At 42.7% G+C, this 13,642-nt stretch overlaps 1 protein-coding gene across 17 annotated transcripts in view; it reads right to left on the bottom strand.

The window, feature by feature from the left end:
- NFIA (nuclear factor I A) overlaps nt 1-13,642 on the bottom strand; it is a 350,499-nt gene that overhangs the window by 90,240 nt on the left and 246,617 nt on the right. The window lies entirely within an intron of this gene.

The following is a 13,642-nucleotide window of genomic DNA, read 5'->3' on the forward strand; positions in this document are numbered from 1 at the left end:
GTGACATCTAATTTCCCACTTAGCAGTAATTATTGTTTATGTAGGTGGGTAACCAGTCATACAGCTATGTAGGCTGCTTTGTGGTTTCTATCTAGAGGTTAGGAAAGCTAACATGACACATCAGCAGGGAGATTTTTACATGTTAAAGCATCTCAACAGGAAATCTGAAACAAAAGAAGACTATTTTAATAAACGGTTACCTTGGATGACCCCTAATGACTTCACAACTGAAATGAAAATACTGTACCTAGGAAACAGACAGGACAGCTAAGTTCCATAATCGTTTTGAACGTTATTCTCTAAAGAAACATCTGATCAGGATTATCTACCCATTCATTCAAACAAAACAAGATTTAAAGATGTATTCTTCATTTTTCTAAGGTTACACTAGGGGGATCTTAAAAGAGCAGATGGTTAAAAAAAATTTAAATTAAGGCCTTTTCAACAACAACAACAACAAAAATTCTAACATTTAGAACTAGGTTTTGAAAAGAAAAATAAATCTCTGCATAAGAAAAAGTAATAACATTGAACTGTGGACTGTCTGGAGGAACCAGGGCGGACGCATCCACGCTCGCCTCCCTCGTGCGAGGAATGCCTCTACACTTGGTATCAAAATGTGATGGCACTTTACATAACAGTATTTTCCTTCTTCTCTGCAAACATGCCTACCACCAAATGTTCATTTAATTTTCACGGGTATGCTCAGTGACAAAGGAGCGGCCGGGCTGCAGCCCAGCGCGGGCGCGAGGGCCGGGATACGGCAGCTCAGGCGGGACAGAGCCGGACCTCAATTAGAGGGAGGGCTGCACTCGGCCGGCCAGGCTGACCTCCTGCTTTGGAAATCAGGGTCACAGGAGAAATCGCAGGATAAAGGGATTATTAAAAGAACTGTAAAGTCCTGCTTGCCCACAGGATAAGTGGCATACCTTTTTAGGCTGTCCTACTTAGAGTCACTGATTCCGGCGCACGCACACATTTATTATTGAATGTTTTGCAGGGGCACCATCTGCTCCATCGTTAATTGTTTGTCGGGCTCAGTACGATTTCCCTGCATTCCATATATTCTCCTGCACCCCACGCTCATCCCAGGAATACCTGTGCACCTTTCTCTAGTGACCAGAGCAATAGGACTAACAGCAGCTGCAGGTTGTACTCCTGGCTTTTTTTGGGGTTGTTTAAACAAACCCAGCATTTCTACCTGTGGAATGGGATGCAAAAGGAATACATCTTCTGTACAGATCTACAGAGGGTGGAATGTCAGGCAATGTGTCAGGGAAAGGTTTGAGAGAGATCTGGAGGGAGATGAGCTGTTCACCTCCAGCCAAGATCTCATGGAATTCTGCTCCCACACAGAAGAAGTTCCCTCTTTCTCCTAGGAGCCCACAGTGCCAGATGAACGCAGTCTCTAAGCTAACAGACTCGAGACAAGTTTCTGCATCAGGCATGTTTTTATACTCCAGCAATAATGATGAGTTTTCAAACTGTGTATATGTATATCTTTGGGCATCCTTGTGTATGTGTGTATACATATGTATTATGTACACAAACATATAAATATACACAAATCTGTCATGCTCCAGCTGTAGATAAATGTACTATAAAATATTGAAATTGATGCTGAAATTCAACACAAACAAATTCCTCAATCTGCAAACAAGGTTTTTATTTACATCAAGAGAATAAATTTTTCTCTACTTCAAATGAAAAAAAATGTTCTTACAAGCTTTTATTTTTCCTTATTTTCAATTTAGAAATAGCTCCCAGATAGCAGTAAGTGCTTTTGCCTGATCTGCTTTGTATTTTCCCACAATAAAGGTGATGACTACCTCATTCTGCTTTTTAGAAACAGTTGCTGCCCATACACAACGTTTGTTCACCGCCGATTTCCCAAGTATTTTTAATATGAAGATCTACTTTTCATATGCTGCAGCAGACCTGCCTATTGAATTAAATGATCTGTGAATTAAAAATAATTCTCCTAGGTCTTCACTGAAACCACTCATGTGCCTAAAATTAAGCATATGCTTAAGTGCCTTGCTGGATCAGGGCCAGGATGCTTACTACTCCGCAGAGCCCTTCGGAGGGAAGCCAGTCTATGCTATGTAACTTCTCACACTGTGCTCATCATGGCAGTATCTGAGCAACTTCCAGAAGTGCATCCAGCAATGCCACGAACATCTGCCACGTGCTGTTTTTTTCACAGCGCACCACACTGGCTCTGCTCTGGTGTCCACTCCCACCTGCATTTCTCAGGCAAGTTCCCGCTGCACAGAGAGTGAAGGTGAAATTTAAATATGGAAGGAAAAAAAAAAACCTCAAATCATAGCCATGGTAGGATATTTGGCTGATTTTTTAAAGGGAATGTCTAGAGCCCTTTGGAATTACCCAGTGAAAATGTGATTGTCGCAAGGCGAACCACATTACTTTAACCTGTCATACACAGGTAAAACCAGAAATGAAAGTGCCATTTTAAATACATTCTAACTCTCAGGGCATGAGAGAAGATGAGTAAGTTATCTTGGGCATGCTGATTTCAATATTCCTATCTTGGGTGCACCTGAAACGTCCACTTACTCCTGCAGGAGCCTTCCTTATAGGAGTACATGTAATAGTAATCATTAAACAATAGCGTGGTTAGATTATCCTCCTTCAATACTGAAAATAAACATTTCACAAATGAAAGGTGAATTTCACAACTCTCCAATTCGGTATTTACTTATAAACATTAGGAAATTGGGGGCTTGTCTTGCCAATCATTAATAATACCTTCATACCTACAAAAGCCATGTCCTTGGCTTAGAGCTGTATCATGAATATATTTTGATGTACGGTTGGTCTGTGAATTTGCAGTTCAGTAGAACTCCATGAAATTTTAAAGGTTTGCCTGGATGGCTCACACTGAAAAATCCAGGCCTAAGACTCTCATTTTTGCTGAGCTGGGGTAACAGTGAGAGAAGAAAACAAGGGAAATAGTACAAAGAACCTAAGTGTGTAAAAGAAGAATTACTGGGAAACAGCAGCATTGCCAAGAGATGTGAAGTTAACATTATTAACTGGGGTCAAAAGGCAAAAACTTATCAATTTGGCTGATTCACTTAATTTTGAATGAGAAGGAAAATAGTTATAGTCAAGCAATTACATATGCAGATGTTAGCATTAACGAGCTCCTGTACTGAAAAGATGATTAAACATTCTGAAAGCTCCCAAGATTTACTTTTCATAGGGCACTTTACTGGAATAATTGAGCTGTGATAATTTTCCTCAATATCCAAAAGACAGGACATTGAAACTGCTGTGTATGACAGGTTATGTCTGCAGCTTTGTGCAACAGTCACAGTTTGGTAGCAAAGCAGCTGCTCAAAATGAACCTTGCAGGGTTCCTTCACTCAAATTTTGGGTACAAATTAAGACACGTGGCTGGCCAAGGCAGGCCCTGACTCAGCAAAGCTGTTGGAGCACGTGCTTCATTTCCATCACATGCCTGACTAAAGCACGTCCTCACTGCCCTGCCAAACAAAGATGGGCTGACAACCTTAAGGAGGAATTAAAATAAAAAGTTGATTCATTCCTTCAGTCGAGTCTAGGGGCAGGTAGGGCTTAGCTCATCACCTAAGATCTCACTTTGGCCCACAGAGATGATCATCTTTCCCCTAAGGGGGGAAAAACCCCAGGATAATAAGACCAAATTGAATAAAGCAGATCAGGGTGGTAACTAATAAATCATTGTGCACAACAGCAGAGTGTTATTGTACCAGGTACCCATGGAAAACATCTTCCCATAACTTGATGGCTGCTTCAACTGGGGAGAAAATTTGCAATGCCATTTACATATTCTTCTTTTGGATCCCAGCAAAGAAGCCAGAAGAAAAGGCTTCAATTGCTGAAGCCTAATTCTGATCTCTCTCAAAGAAGTTTTAAACAAACCTTTCTACACTGATCAAATAGAGTTTCACCTCATTTTCTCCTAATTTACACTGGCAGAGGAGAAATCAGGATTAGGACTTGTTGTCTAGTGCTATTTGTTTTGAATTATTAAGCAAACATTCCTATTTCAATGAGTAAACGTGTACAAAGGCAACTAACCTTCGTCCTAAAATCGAGTTTACAGGGAGAGTATTGTCTGCTTTCCCAATTAATGCAGTAAAAAGGAGTCTCAGACGTTGAGCTACCAATCAAGAGCTTGTGTTGTAGCTTGAGAAAATCATGACTGATGCAATTACTTTTATGTAGAAAGTCTGAATATAGTCTATAGGTTAAAGTTCATCGGGTTATTGTTCCTTAATTGAATATCTGAAGATGTTTTCAAGGTGCTCAAGGTATTACTGTTATTTAATTAGCAGGCTTCCTCGTGCAATCCAACAGTATTATTTTTGCTATAAAATAGTTAAATTGCGCCACAAATATACAAGGTATTTTCTAAACAGAGATACAGCTGGTTTCCTGAAAGCTAATAAATAAAACCAGGAGAGAGTAACTCCTTTGAAGATGGAAAAATCCAAATCCAGTTATTTTTCTTCCACTACAATCTGTGTGACAATGTATTAAGCTTCAGAGAACAGCTTTTTGGGAGACTTTGATTACTTTTCAGTGTTTCAAAATTACACAAGTCCCCCAAACTAGCACTGAACCCATTTCTAAAGCTTTTTTTCATGTTTAGCATCTCGCTATACATAGCCATCTTAAAACCTTAAAATAGTAATAATCAATTAGGGTCTCAAGCCTATTATCTTAACCAAATGCCTGATTAAAAGAAAAGCCCTCTCTGCTCGAAGTGCAACTTGATTCCTTTTGGTTTTATCCTCTATCTAGATAATCCCATGTTTCACAAACAATGCGGAGCAATAATGTTGATGAGAAAATTAATGTCTGTATCACACAGCACATGCAGGCCTGGAGAGAGGGGATGTTATCAGAGGGAACCCGGCTCACCCTGAGGACTCCCAAAAGATTAGCTGAGGAGGATGGGGGTGAGGGAGTTACTCCTAATCTGCATTCACCAGCAAAAAAGAAAGGACTGAACATGCGTGCTTCAGTCAAGACCTTCATAACATTTACACTCTGCTTAATTGGAAGGTGAGTTTATCAAGGCTGGGCTGACCCAGCTGAGGCAGCCCCACCACTGCTGAGAAATAGCTCAGCTCTATCCCACGCTGGAAATACAAAGCAAGATCCAGGGGGCTAAGCCGAGTATCTAAAAAAACTAACTCCATATCTAAAAAAAAATGGAGATTGAAGAGACCACCTATGCCAGCCACAGTACTCTGTCTAAGGGAATGTCTGTGCCAGTCCGATGGCAGACAGCTCCAGGCTGGGATACTGCATGTTGCAACAATGAAATCTGCATTTACCAGCAGCCCCCAAATACTGATCACCGGAGCTGCCATGGTGGCCTTCTTTTAACTGCCTTGTACAAAATGCACTCGTCAAATTTGTAAATGATAAACCTTTAATGGTAAATTAGACCGCATTTTTAATTCATGGACATTTTATAGAAGAGTTAAGCAAGACATTATACATTGCAGGTGATACAGAAACATCTCTCGTTCCCTGACAAATGCTCCCACTCCTATTTTCGCTTGTTATTTCCAATTTAATTTTAATACCACAGCAACAGCTCACCTTGGACAAATTGCACATTTTCTTATGGAACGACTGCGGGGCCACATGCCACAGACGCTGTTATTTCCCCTGGCTCGCTACCTGCCTTTGGCCAAGGTTTTAAGAAGCACCAGAACTTTCTTTGTGGCCCATAGCAGGATGGATTAGACCGTCCAGGGCATGTCGTGTTAGTACAATAGAGGAACACTTTTAAGACTTTAAAGTCATGTAATACAATTCTAGGCTGGATCTTTCTTGTTAAAAAAAGTAGAATGGGAGTGATTGAAAGAGAAAAGGGCCAATATTTGACAACAGAAATCAGCATAACCTCCTAACAGCGGCAGTCATGGATGACTGCCCTTTGACCCGAGGAGATTATGTGGGATTTCAATGACAACAGCTGGAAGTGAGCATGTGAGAATAGAGAACACAGATCTGAGGCCTCCTACAAAAGACTGCACAATCCCTGCCCAGATCTGAGTGTTGATTAGAAATTGTTTCCTGGTCCTGGCTTAATAGACTGTGATAATGAAAGTTTTGTTAACCCTTCACAATATGCAAAACCACTGGTAAATGATTTGCCTTTTTGGGTTTTAGCTAAAAAGTCTGTAACCAGCAGACAGTGAAATTGTCTGTCTAAAACTACTTGTTTTTGTGGGTGCCCAGAGCCCAAGTTCAGCTCCTTTTCCATATGGTTTGTGGCCGCTGGGAATCAACGTCTGCTGGGGGCGGCTTGGAGGAAGGATTCTCACCCTTCCCTAAGGAACCCACCTGACCAGGGGTCCTCCAGAGGTGAATCAGAACACAAATACATGTGTAACCTCTCCCTGCATGTTACCATTCCTACTCACGGCACTTCAGAATCTCTAATGAGAACAATGCCTAATTATTCTTTTAATATTTATCATATTGAGCTTCAGTCTGGGTTGTGAATTAATAAACGTGGACCAGAGCAAATGTGGCATCAGGTGTGTCACCAACAGCCTGATCCTGCACGGATCCACCGCAGCCTCAGCTCTTAGGAGATTCAACTCATTTTATATTTAAGTGCAGAGATAGGGGAATTAATGGAAACTTATTACCGTTAATGAACCGATTACAGATTGCAATCAATCACGTCAGGTTTTGTCCAAGTGGTGGCACACGGATAGTTCCTTTCTCTTGAAGACAAAGGTCTTCTTGAAACACTGAAAGCATTTCAATTCATGTTAAAGCCCTTGTGTAATGGAAACCATTCCAAGATCTAAGATGTCTGGTGTGGTTTTTCATTTCTGATGAGTCCTAACATCTCTGGGTACTTTTCAGTACTTGCGTGTGTGAGAAATCAGTTAATACAGTTTTCTGATAAAATGACAAAAATTTAGAATCTCCCTGTCTACCATAAACCCAATTGGATGAAAAAACCTGCATTAATACTGATAGGGGCCTATAGCTTGAAAAACAACAGATGTCTTAAATTAGCATATTTCTGTTTCAGGTCCTCAATCCAAAAATCAAATATTAAAGAAAAGAAGAAAAAAATCATGGTAAATGGTCATACTCATTTGGCAGCTTATAAAATAATGTGCCTCCTCAAAAGCGTTTCAAAGTAAATGAGACGAAATCTACCTTGGGATAATAATTCTGGAATATTTATAGCATCCAACAATAAAAAGAGTAATAAAAAGAACAGCCTGCCTCCCTGAAAATAATAATATGAAGGAGTTATTTATCTTCGTATTTTCATATCAACCCTGGTTACAAGAGCAATGACAGCTGCGATCTCCAAGGTCTGTGGTGATATTGCCAGTGACTCAGTGTCCAAATGGAGCTTCCAGGGAAAGCTGGCAGCATGTGCTGCTGCAGGGTGCTCCCTGGGCACCCACCAACAGGCTCACACCCACCCCATGGCAAATATGGGCACTGGAGGGGAAGACCCAGAAGGGGATACTGCCATCCCTGCCCATCTACCCCTCAAATGCCTCTGTAAAACAACATCCCAATCATGAGTGTGGCATTGCACTAACCTCAGGACCCCCCAGACAGCTGGAAAACCTCCTAAAGAGAATAATGTAAGGATCACAGTTCTATCCATGGGCTAGTTTTTGATGTCAGCATCTTATTTCTGGTGGAACCTGAGAACAAGGGCTTGTACAACTCGTTTGTCTGCGGCCAATTGCGCATGCTCCATCAGCTGCCCTTGCTCCTCTCTCCATCATCTGTCCTTGCTTGCCTCACTCCTCACCAAGTATAAATTGGTATTTTGCCTCCTGAATCCGTCCACTGGTTTCTAGGAAGCTGCTGGCAGGAGGAAGGAGCCGATGGCAGGGCTGTGTGCCGTAGCCGCGTTCCGGTCCGCACGCCGCCAGAGCATGCCTTGGAACATGCAGAGTCTACTTGGGTTTACACTGCTCCAAATTAGAATTTAGCTACAGTATTAATGCCATAAATATTATTGTTCATGCTGTGTGAAGAACATCAGTGTGAAAATAAATGTAAGGATATTTAAAAACTGGTGTGGAATACTTAGGTATTCAGACTAATCACGGGCTGAAATAAGCACATTTGTTTCAAATCCTGTTTATAGCACTGCAGCCCCTCCCTCCTTTAAATCTTCCTCTTAACCATAGTGATGTTTATTGAATACCTGTCATTTCTCCAGCAGCATGTGCCAACAGCGGCTCACCAGTGCCAGGCTGCATGAAAACCCTTCTGTCTCCTATTCTCCAAGGGGCTCCCTTAGATCAACCACTACCATACCCAATACACTGAAACCCATAAATTTGCAGATACTGTAGTCAAAATTCTTAACAGGAAAGTGCACCCATTTTGCCCAGTGTAGCATACTGAAATATCACATGGTGAGAAGCATTTCTCACCATGTGTAAACTGTCAATTTGATTTGAAATTAAAATTTTTGATTAACATGAGCATTTCTGAGCCTCCCGCTGGCAGCAGCCCTATTGCTGAAAAGTGACATGATTTGTGACACACATGCTGTACAGAAGCCCCATGCCAGCAATTGTTAAAACCATTTTCATTCTACTTTAATACGGTATGACACTCAGGAAAATAATTTTAATATCTAGGAGAAAGAGGGTAAAGGCTTAAGGACTGAAGTCCTTTATGGGTGTAAAGCGGGATTAGAGCAGCATGGAAAATCAGCATGGAGGTCTCCCCATCTCACAAGTCATGTCTCTTTTCAGCAATAGGAACCATCTGCAGGAGGCTAAGAAAGGTCCATGCTGAAGCACAAAGCCTTCTTTTAAATCCAGTTGATATTTCAAACACAGCATGAGGTACTTTCCACCTATGAATGCCGAGATGCTCATGCATGGGGAAATGCTTGCAACTCCAATAATTAAACCCTCTCGGATGGGAGGTAGGATTTTCTGGTTTCCACAGCAGTCTGTTATTTTTCCATGTTTATCATTTCCCTGGAGATATCAGTGGTCACCGGAGATACTAACATTTATACGGCGAATTACTTACGAAAGAGGAAAGTTTTGTGACTACTGGGACTTTTAAGGCCGGGAATCTACCTCTTTGTCAGGGTGGTGGGAAGATTTTTGCCAGTTTAAACAGTTACCAAGTGAACACAAGAAGCAGGACAGATTTTAAGGCTCTGATGTACGCAGGCAGGAGACAAAAGTTCAGAGGGGATTTTTATAAACGTAAGCCTGTGTCACTGCTGCAAGCTGCTGACTCAACTGTGTCACCTGCGTGTTTCTCAGAGAAATGGATCATTTCTTTTCCAGTAACATCATGTTCTGAGGAAGTTTATCATGAAACAAGTATCACGAACAGTCATTCTGAGCAGCAGAACAGCTTTGATACGTGTCGACACGCATCTGACTTTTCTTTGAGCTCCTAGCACTATTCATCACATTAAACACTCCACTCTGCTGGACTCTCTGTTCCTAGTAAACACAGAGCGATTTCTAATTGCCATAACACAGCAAGTTAAAAAAAATATAGTATTTCAAAAGTAATTTTAGATGGTGAAATGAAATACCAGGATGATTCAGATGCCCTGGAAGCATTCAGGCCTGAACATAAAGCCATGGGCTCATTTATGTTGATAACAGAGCTCAAGAACTCGATCTGCATGAAAAACATGATCCTTAATAAAGCTGTGATACACAGTTACTAGAAGTATGCAGATTCTTTCAAAAAGTCTGAAGTTTAAATAAGCTTTGTGTGTGAATATCTCATTTTAATTAATATATTGCCAAGAAATTATACAACTGCACTCAGCGATGCTGTAATTATTTTAGGATCTATAAAACCCTCCCTCAGCACCCTCCAAGGTTACCCTTCAGACATGGCTTGGGGCTGGACCGAGGGAGTCTGAAGTCCTGTGGACACAGATTTAGGGGGCTATAAAAAGAGTATCAGGCATTTTTTAATGTGCATGTTAGTTTATAGTTATAGGAATAATCCATGTGTCCAGATAATATGGCAGGATTCTCTAGGAAAGCCCAGAGTCCAGGAGGAGCTGGTGGGGACAGGGTCAGGTGAGGGAAGCTTCCCTGCCCCACTTTGCTGGGTGATAAGGACACAAACCCCAGCGACTTCATCAGGTGGTTCCTCTCATCCTCCCTTCCTGGCACTCCCCTCTCTTCACACCACAGCACTTCTAAAAGGCTGTGGCAGGACACCACGATAATGGAAGCTGTAGAAATACCTGCTCAAGGTTAGACTGTACAAATGTGATGCCAAAGTAAGAAAGCTGGGCATGGAAGCTGAGTCACAAGGATCAGCCAGCTCCACCTTTCCCCATGACTTTCCCTTCAGAGCTACTTCTTACACCTTCTCAGCTGACACTACTGGTGAGCAAACTGTAATTCACAGTAAACTCCATGGATATTGTGTATTTACCTGTTGTCCTTTCAATTGAGTTCTTGGAGTTTTCTCTCCAGGAGTCTCTTACTCCTCTGTTCTTTGCACAGAACTAACTCTGATAGCTTTTAGTCCCAAATAGGCTGACTTCTGGTTACACATTAGTTATTTTAACACACTTTACACGTTAGTTATTCTTGTGGCTGGGGAGGAAAGAGATTTGTCACTAGTCATGTCATGTCATGCACTCGTCTGCCTCTGACTGACTCCACTGGCAGAGTGAAGGTGCATGGGCAAAGTACTGCACACCCCTGGAAGCAACATAACCCCGTCCCTGGGTGACCCAGGCTCATACCCCAGGCTCTGCCAGGTCTCTGCCTCCCCCAAGCACTGAGGAGGAAGCCCCACAGACTGACTGACTGACTTCCCAAGCTCTGCTGCACTCAGGGTTAAGCAGGCAACTACGCTTTCAGACAGCGGTGGAGAACACCCAGTGTATTAGTGGGCAAGTCCCCAGCCAAGTCCCAAACTAGCAACATAAATCTAGTGGGAAGAGACTGCTGGATGTGGAAACCAGCAGCAGAGGTCTGCACGATGACTGAGACTCTCTTTCCGTTTCATTCTAAGTTTATGTTTTGTAGGGCAGGATGCCCTGTCTACATTCCTTTACGGACTAAGAATGGACATTTATTAACAAGTACTTGGGCGGACAGCCCAAAACTCCAGACTCCTGGCCTGGGACTGCAGGCCAGAGAGGGCCAATGACCCCTGTTTGTGTTTACTGTACTTCTACAGACACATGGTGGTGTGATAGAGGCATTCACTTTCTCAGGTTCAGGCCAAGGTCAGGCCAGAACATGGACCAAGTTTATTTTTCTCGTGTAATCTGCTCAAGCTGTAGCCCAAAGGGGGCCTCGGAGTTCACTCATTGTGAGGGATTCAACATTAACACAGTAAACAGAGGAGGCAGAGAGGGACCTTGTTCATCCTTAACTGATTTGAAGTGCTTAGCCCGTGTGTGGCAGATTGGGTGTTCCAGGGGAGGTGCTCAGGGAATTGGGATGACGTTGGTGGGATGTCTCATCCCAGGAGGGTGCCTGCAGCAACTCGGACATGCTCTTGGGGTACCAGTGAGGACCTGAGATGAATCTGTTGCTGGAAGCTGGGCTGGGAAGCTAAGCCTTTTCACTCCCTTCCTGTGGCAGAAGATTTGCCTCTCTAGAGCCTCCAACCCATCCCAGCAGTCAGTGTGCATGGCACAGTGCAATACCCAGGGATGCAGAAACATGGCACTGGGATGGACTGCCCTATCCTCATGTATTTAAGACAATCTGAAGATACCACAGCAGCCAGGACTTCATATTTTGGGCCATGGCTAGCAGTCTGGCCTGGGACAGTTTGTACTCTGACTGACTTTCAAGTTGGCAGGGAAAAATGAAAAAGGAAAAGGAATTCCACTGGCAGGGAGCTCTACATTAAAGTAAAGCAACTCAGGTAAAAACAAAGCCCATCTATTATGGTTTATGATGCATAATCATTCATTTCTTCTCTGTTCCTCCTTTGCTTGCATTACTGAAATGCAGAAATAAAGGGAAAAATAATGATGGATGGATTTTGGAAAAGTTAGAGTTCAACTCAGGATGGATGGGATCCCAAACATTTCAGATTCTTATCTCATCGTAATTGGAATAGCTGAACCTCTCTTGTCTGCAAAATTAGGCAAGGCATCCTGTGAGAATGGGCTCGTTTTCACAGAAGTTTAGTCCCCAGACACATGAAAGAATGAAAACAAGAACTGGAACAGAACATTTTAACTTTCGAATAACGGCCTCATTTGGGCAGTTTAGAACAAAACTTCACTGGAAGAGCTGAGGAGGAAATTCTCGCTGCCAGTGTGCCCATCCCTAGACACATTCCTCCACCGAGCACACAAATACTTATCAAAAATGATAATTTATCTAAGAAACTCCCAATCTGTAGCATTCAAAAGAAAAACAGAAAGGGAAAAAGTACGCGTGGGCAGTAGATACACTGTCCACTCTTCTAATGATGAAGAAATCATTCAGCCAAATCCACATGCCCTGCTAGATCCACCTTTGCTCTTGAGCAACTCTGTCTCAACTCTGTCTATTCTGGCTTGTCAGGATGAGTGGGAGAGGGATGGGTGACTTCCTCCAGCAGCAGAATCTCAGGGCTGGAGCAATTACAGTGTTAGACTGAAACATCTTGGTTTTAAAGCTCCCTGAGGTTCAACAGAGACAGAGAGATTCATTCTCAAAAGACCTGGTATCTCCACTGATTACAGAGGGACAGTGAGGATTTTAGGTTCATCACTGGTGTCTTGTTTTAATGCCTAATGTTAGATGGGGTGAAATCCAAGTCTTAGTCCACGTATCACATCAGCATAAATCTGGAAGAAAATTTGCTTTCCTCCCCATTCCTTGCCCCAAGCAATCTCTCTTGACATTCTCCATCCTTACAGTTTTATCTGGCTACTTTTTGTTTGTTTGTTTTTTTGAGTTCAGAAGCCTGTAAAATCCAAGAGCTGCTGAGTTATCCTTGTGTTCCTGCCCTTCATCCAGTTCGTTTGCAGGAGGGAATAATGATCTGTCACCAAGGTAAATTCACTGCCCGGCAGATAATGCCACAGTGTTTCTGCTGCCCATTTCACAGTAAGACATTCTTTTTCAATGATGCTGCATCTCTGTTCTCGTGGGAACAGTTTACGGCTGACATAGCAATAGTAGTAATAACAGCTTACATTTATATTGTACATGGGATGATCTTTATTTCTTTCTCCTAACAGTGGACGGCTCCCAGTCCTACTGCAAATCCATCCTTCATGGCCATGGCAGACAGAAATCTGGGCTCACTAATACTGGGCTGCCTCGTTCCTCAGCTGCTTGCTTGGGTTGTCACATCCTTTCTAGCCCACTTTGTTATTGATTTAAATGGAGCCGTGGGCCACTACCCAACCACTGCTCTAAGCCTTCCCTCACAAAAATCTGTGGGGATCCCCTCCTGCCTCAAAACCACAGCCACCTCAGTCTGTCAAGCTGCTGTCCACCCTCTCCTGCTTCTCACCTCTTCCCTTCCTCCTGCAGCTCCAGCTCTGGCATGCTTGACTGTACGATAAAATTGGCTCCCCTCTGTATGGCGTGGGGGACGTGGCCAGCTCCCTGCATTCTGCTGCTGGAAACTTCCTGAATGCGAATTCCCC

Source organism: Corvus cornix, chromosome 8, assembly GCF_000738735.6.
Source record: "Corvus cornix cornix isolate S_Up_H32 chromosome 8, ASM73873v5, whole genome shotgun sequence".
NCBI lineage: Eukaryota > Metazoa > Chordata > Aves > Passeriformes > Corvidae > Corvus > Corvus cornix.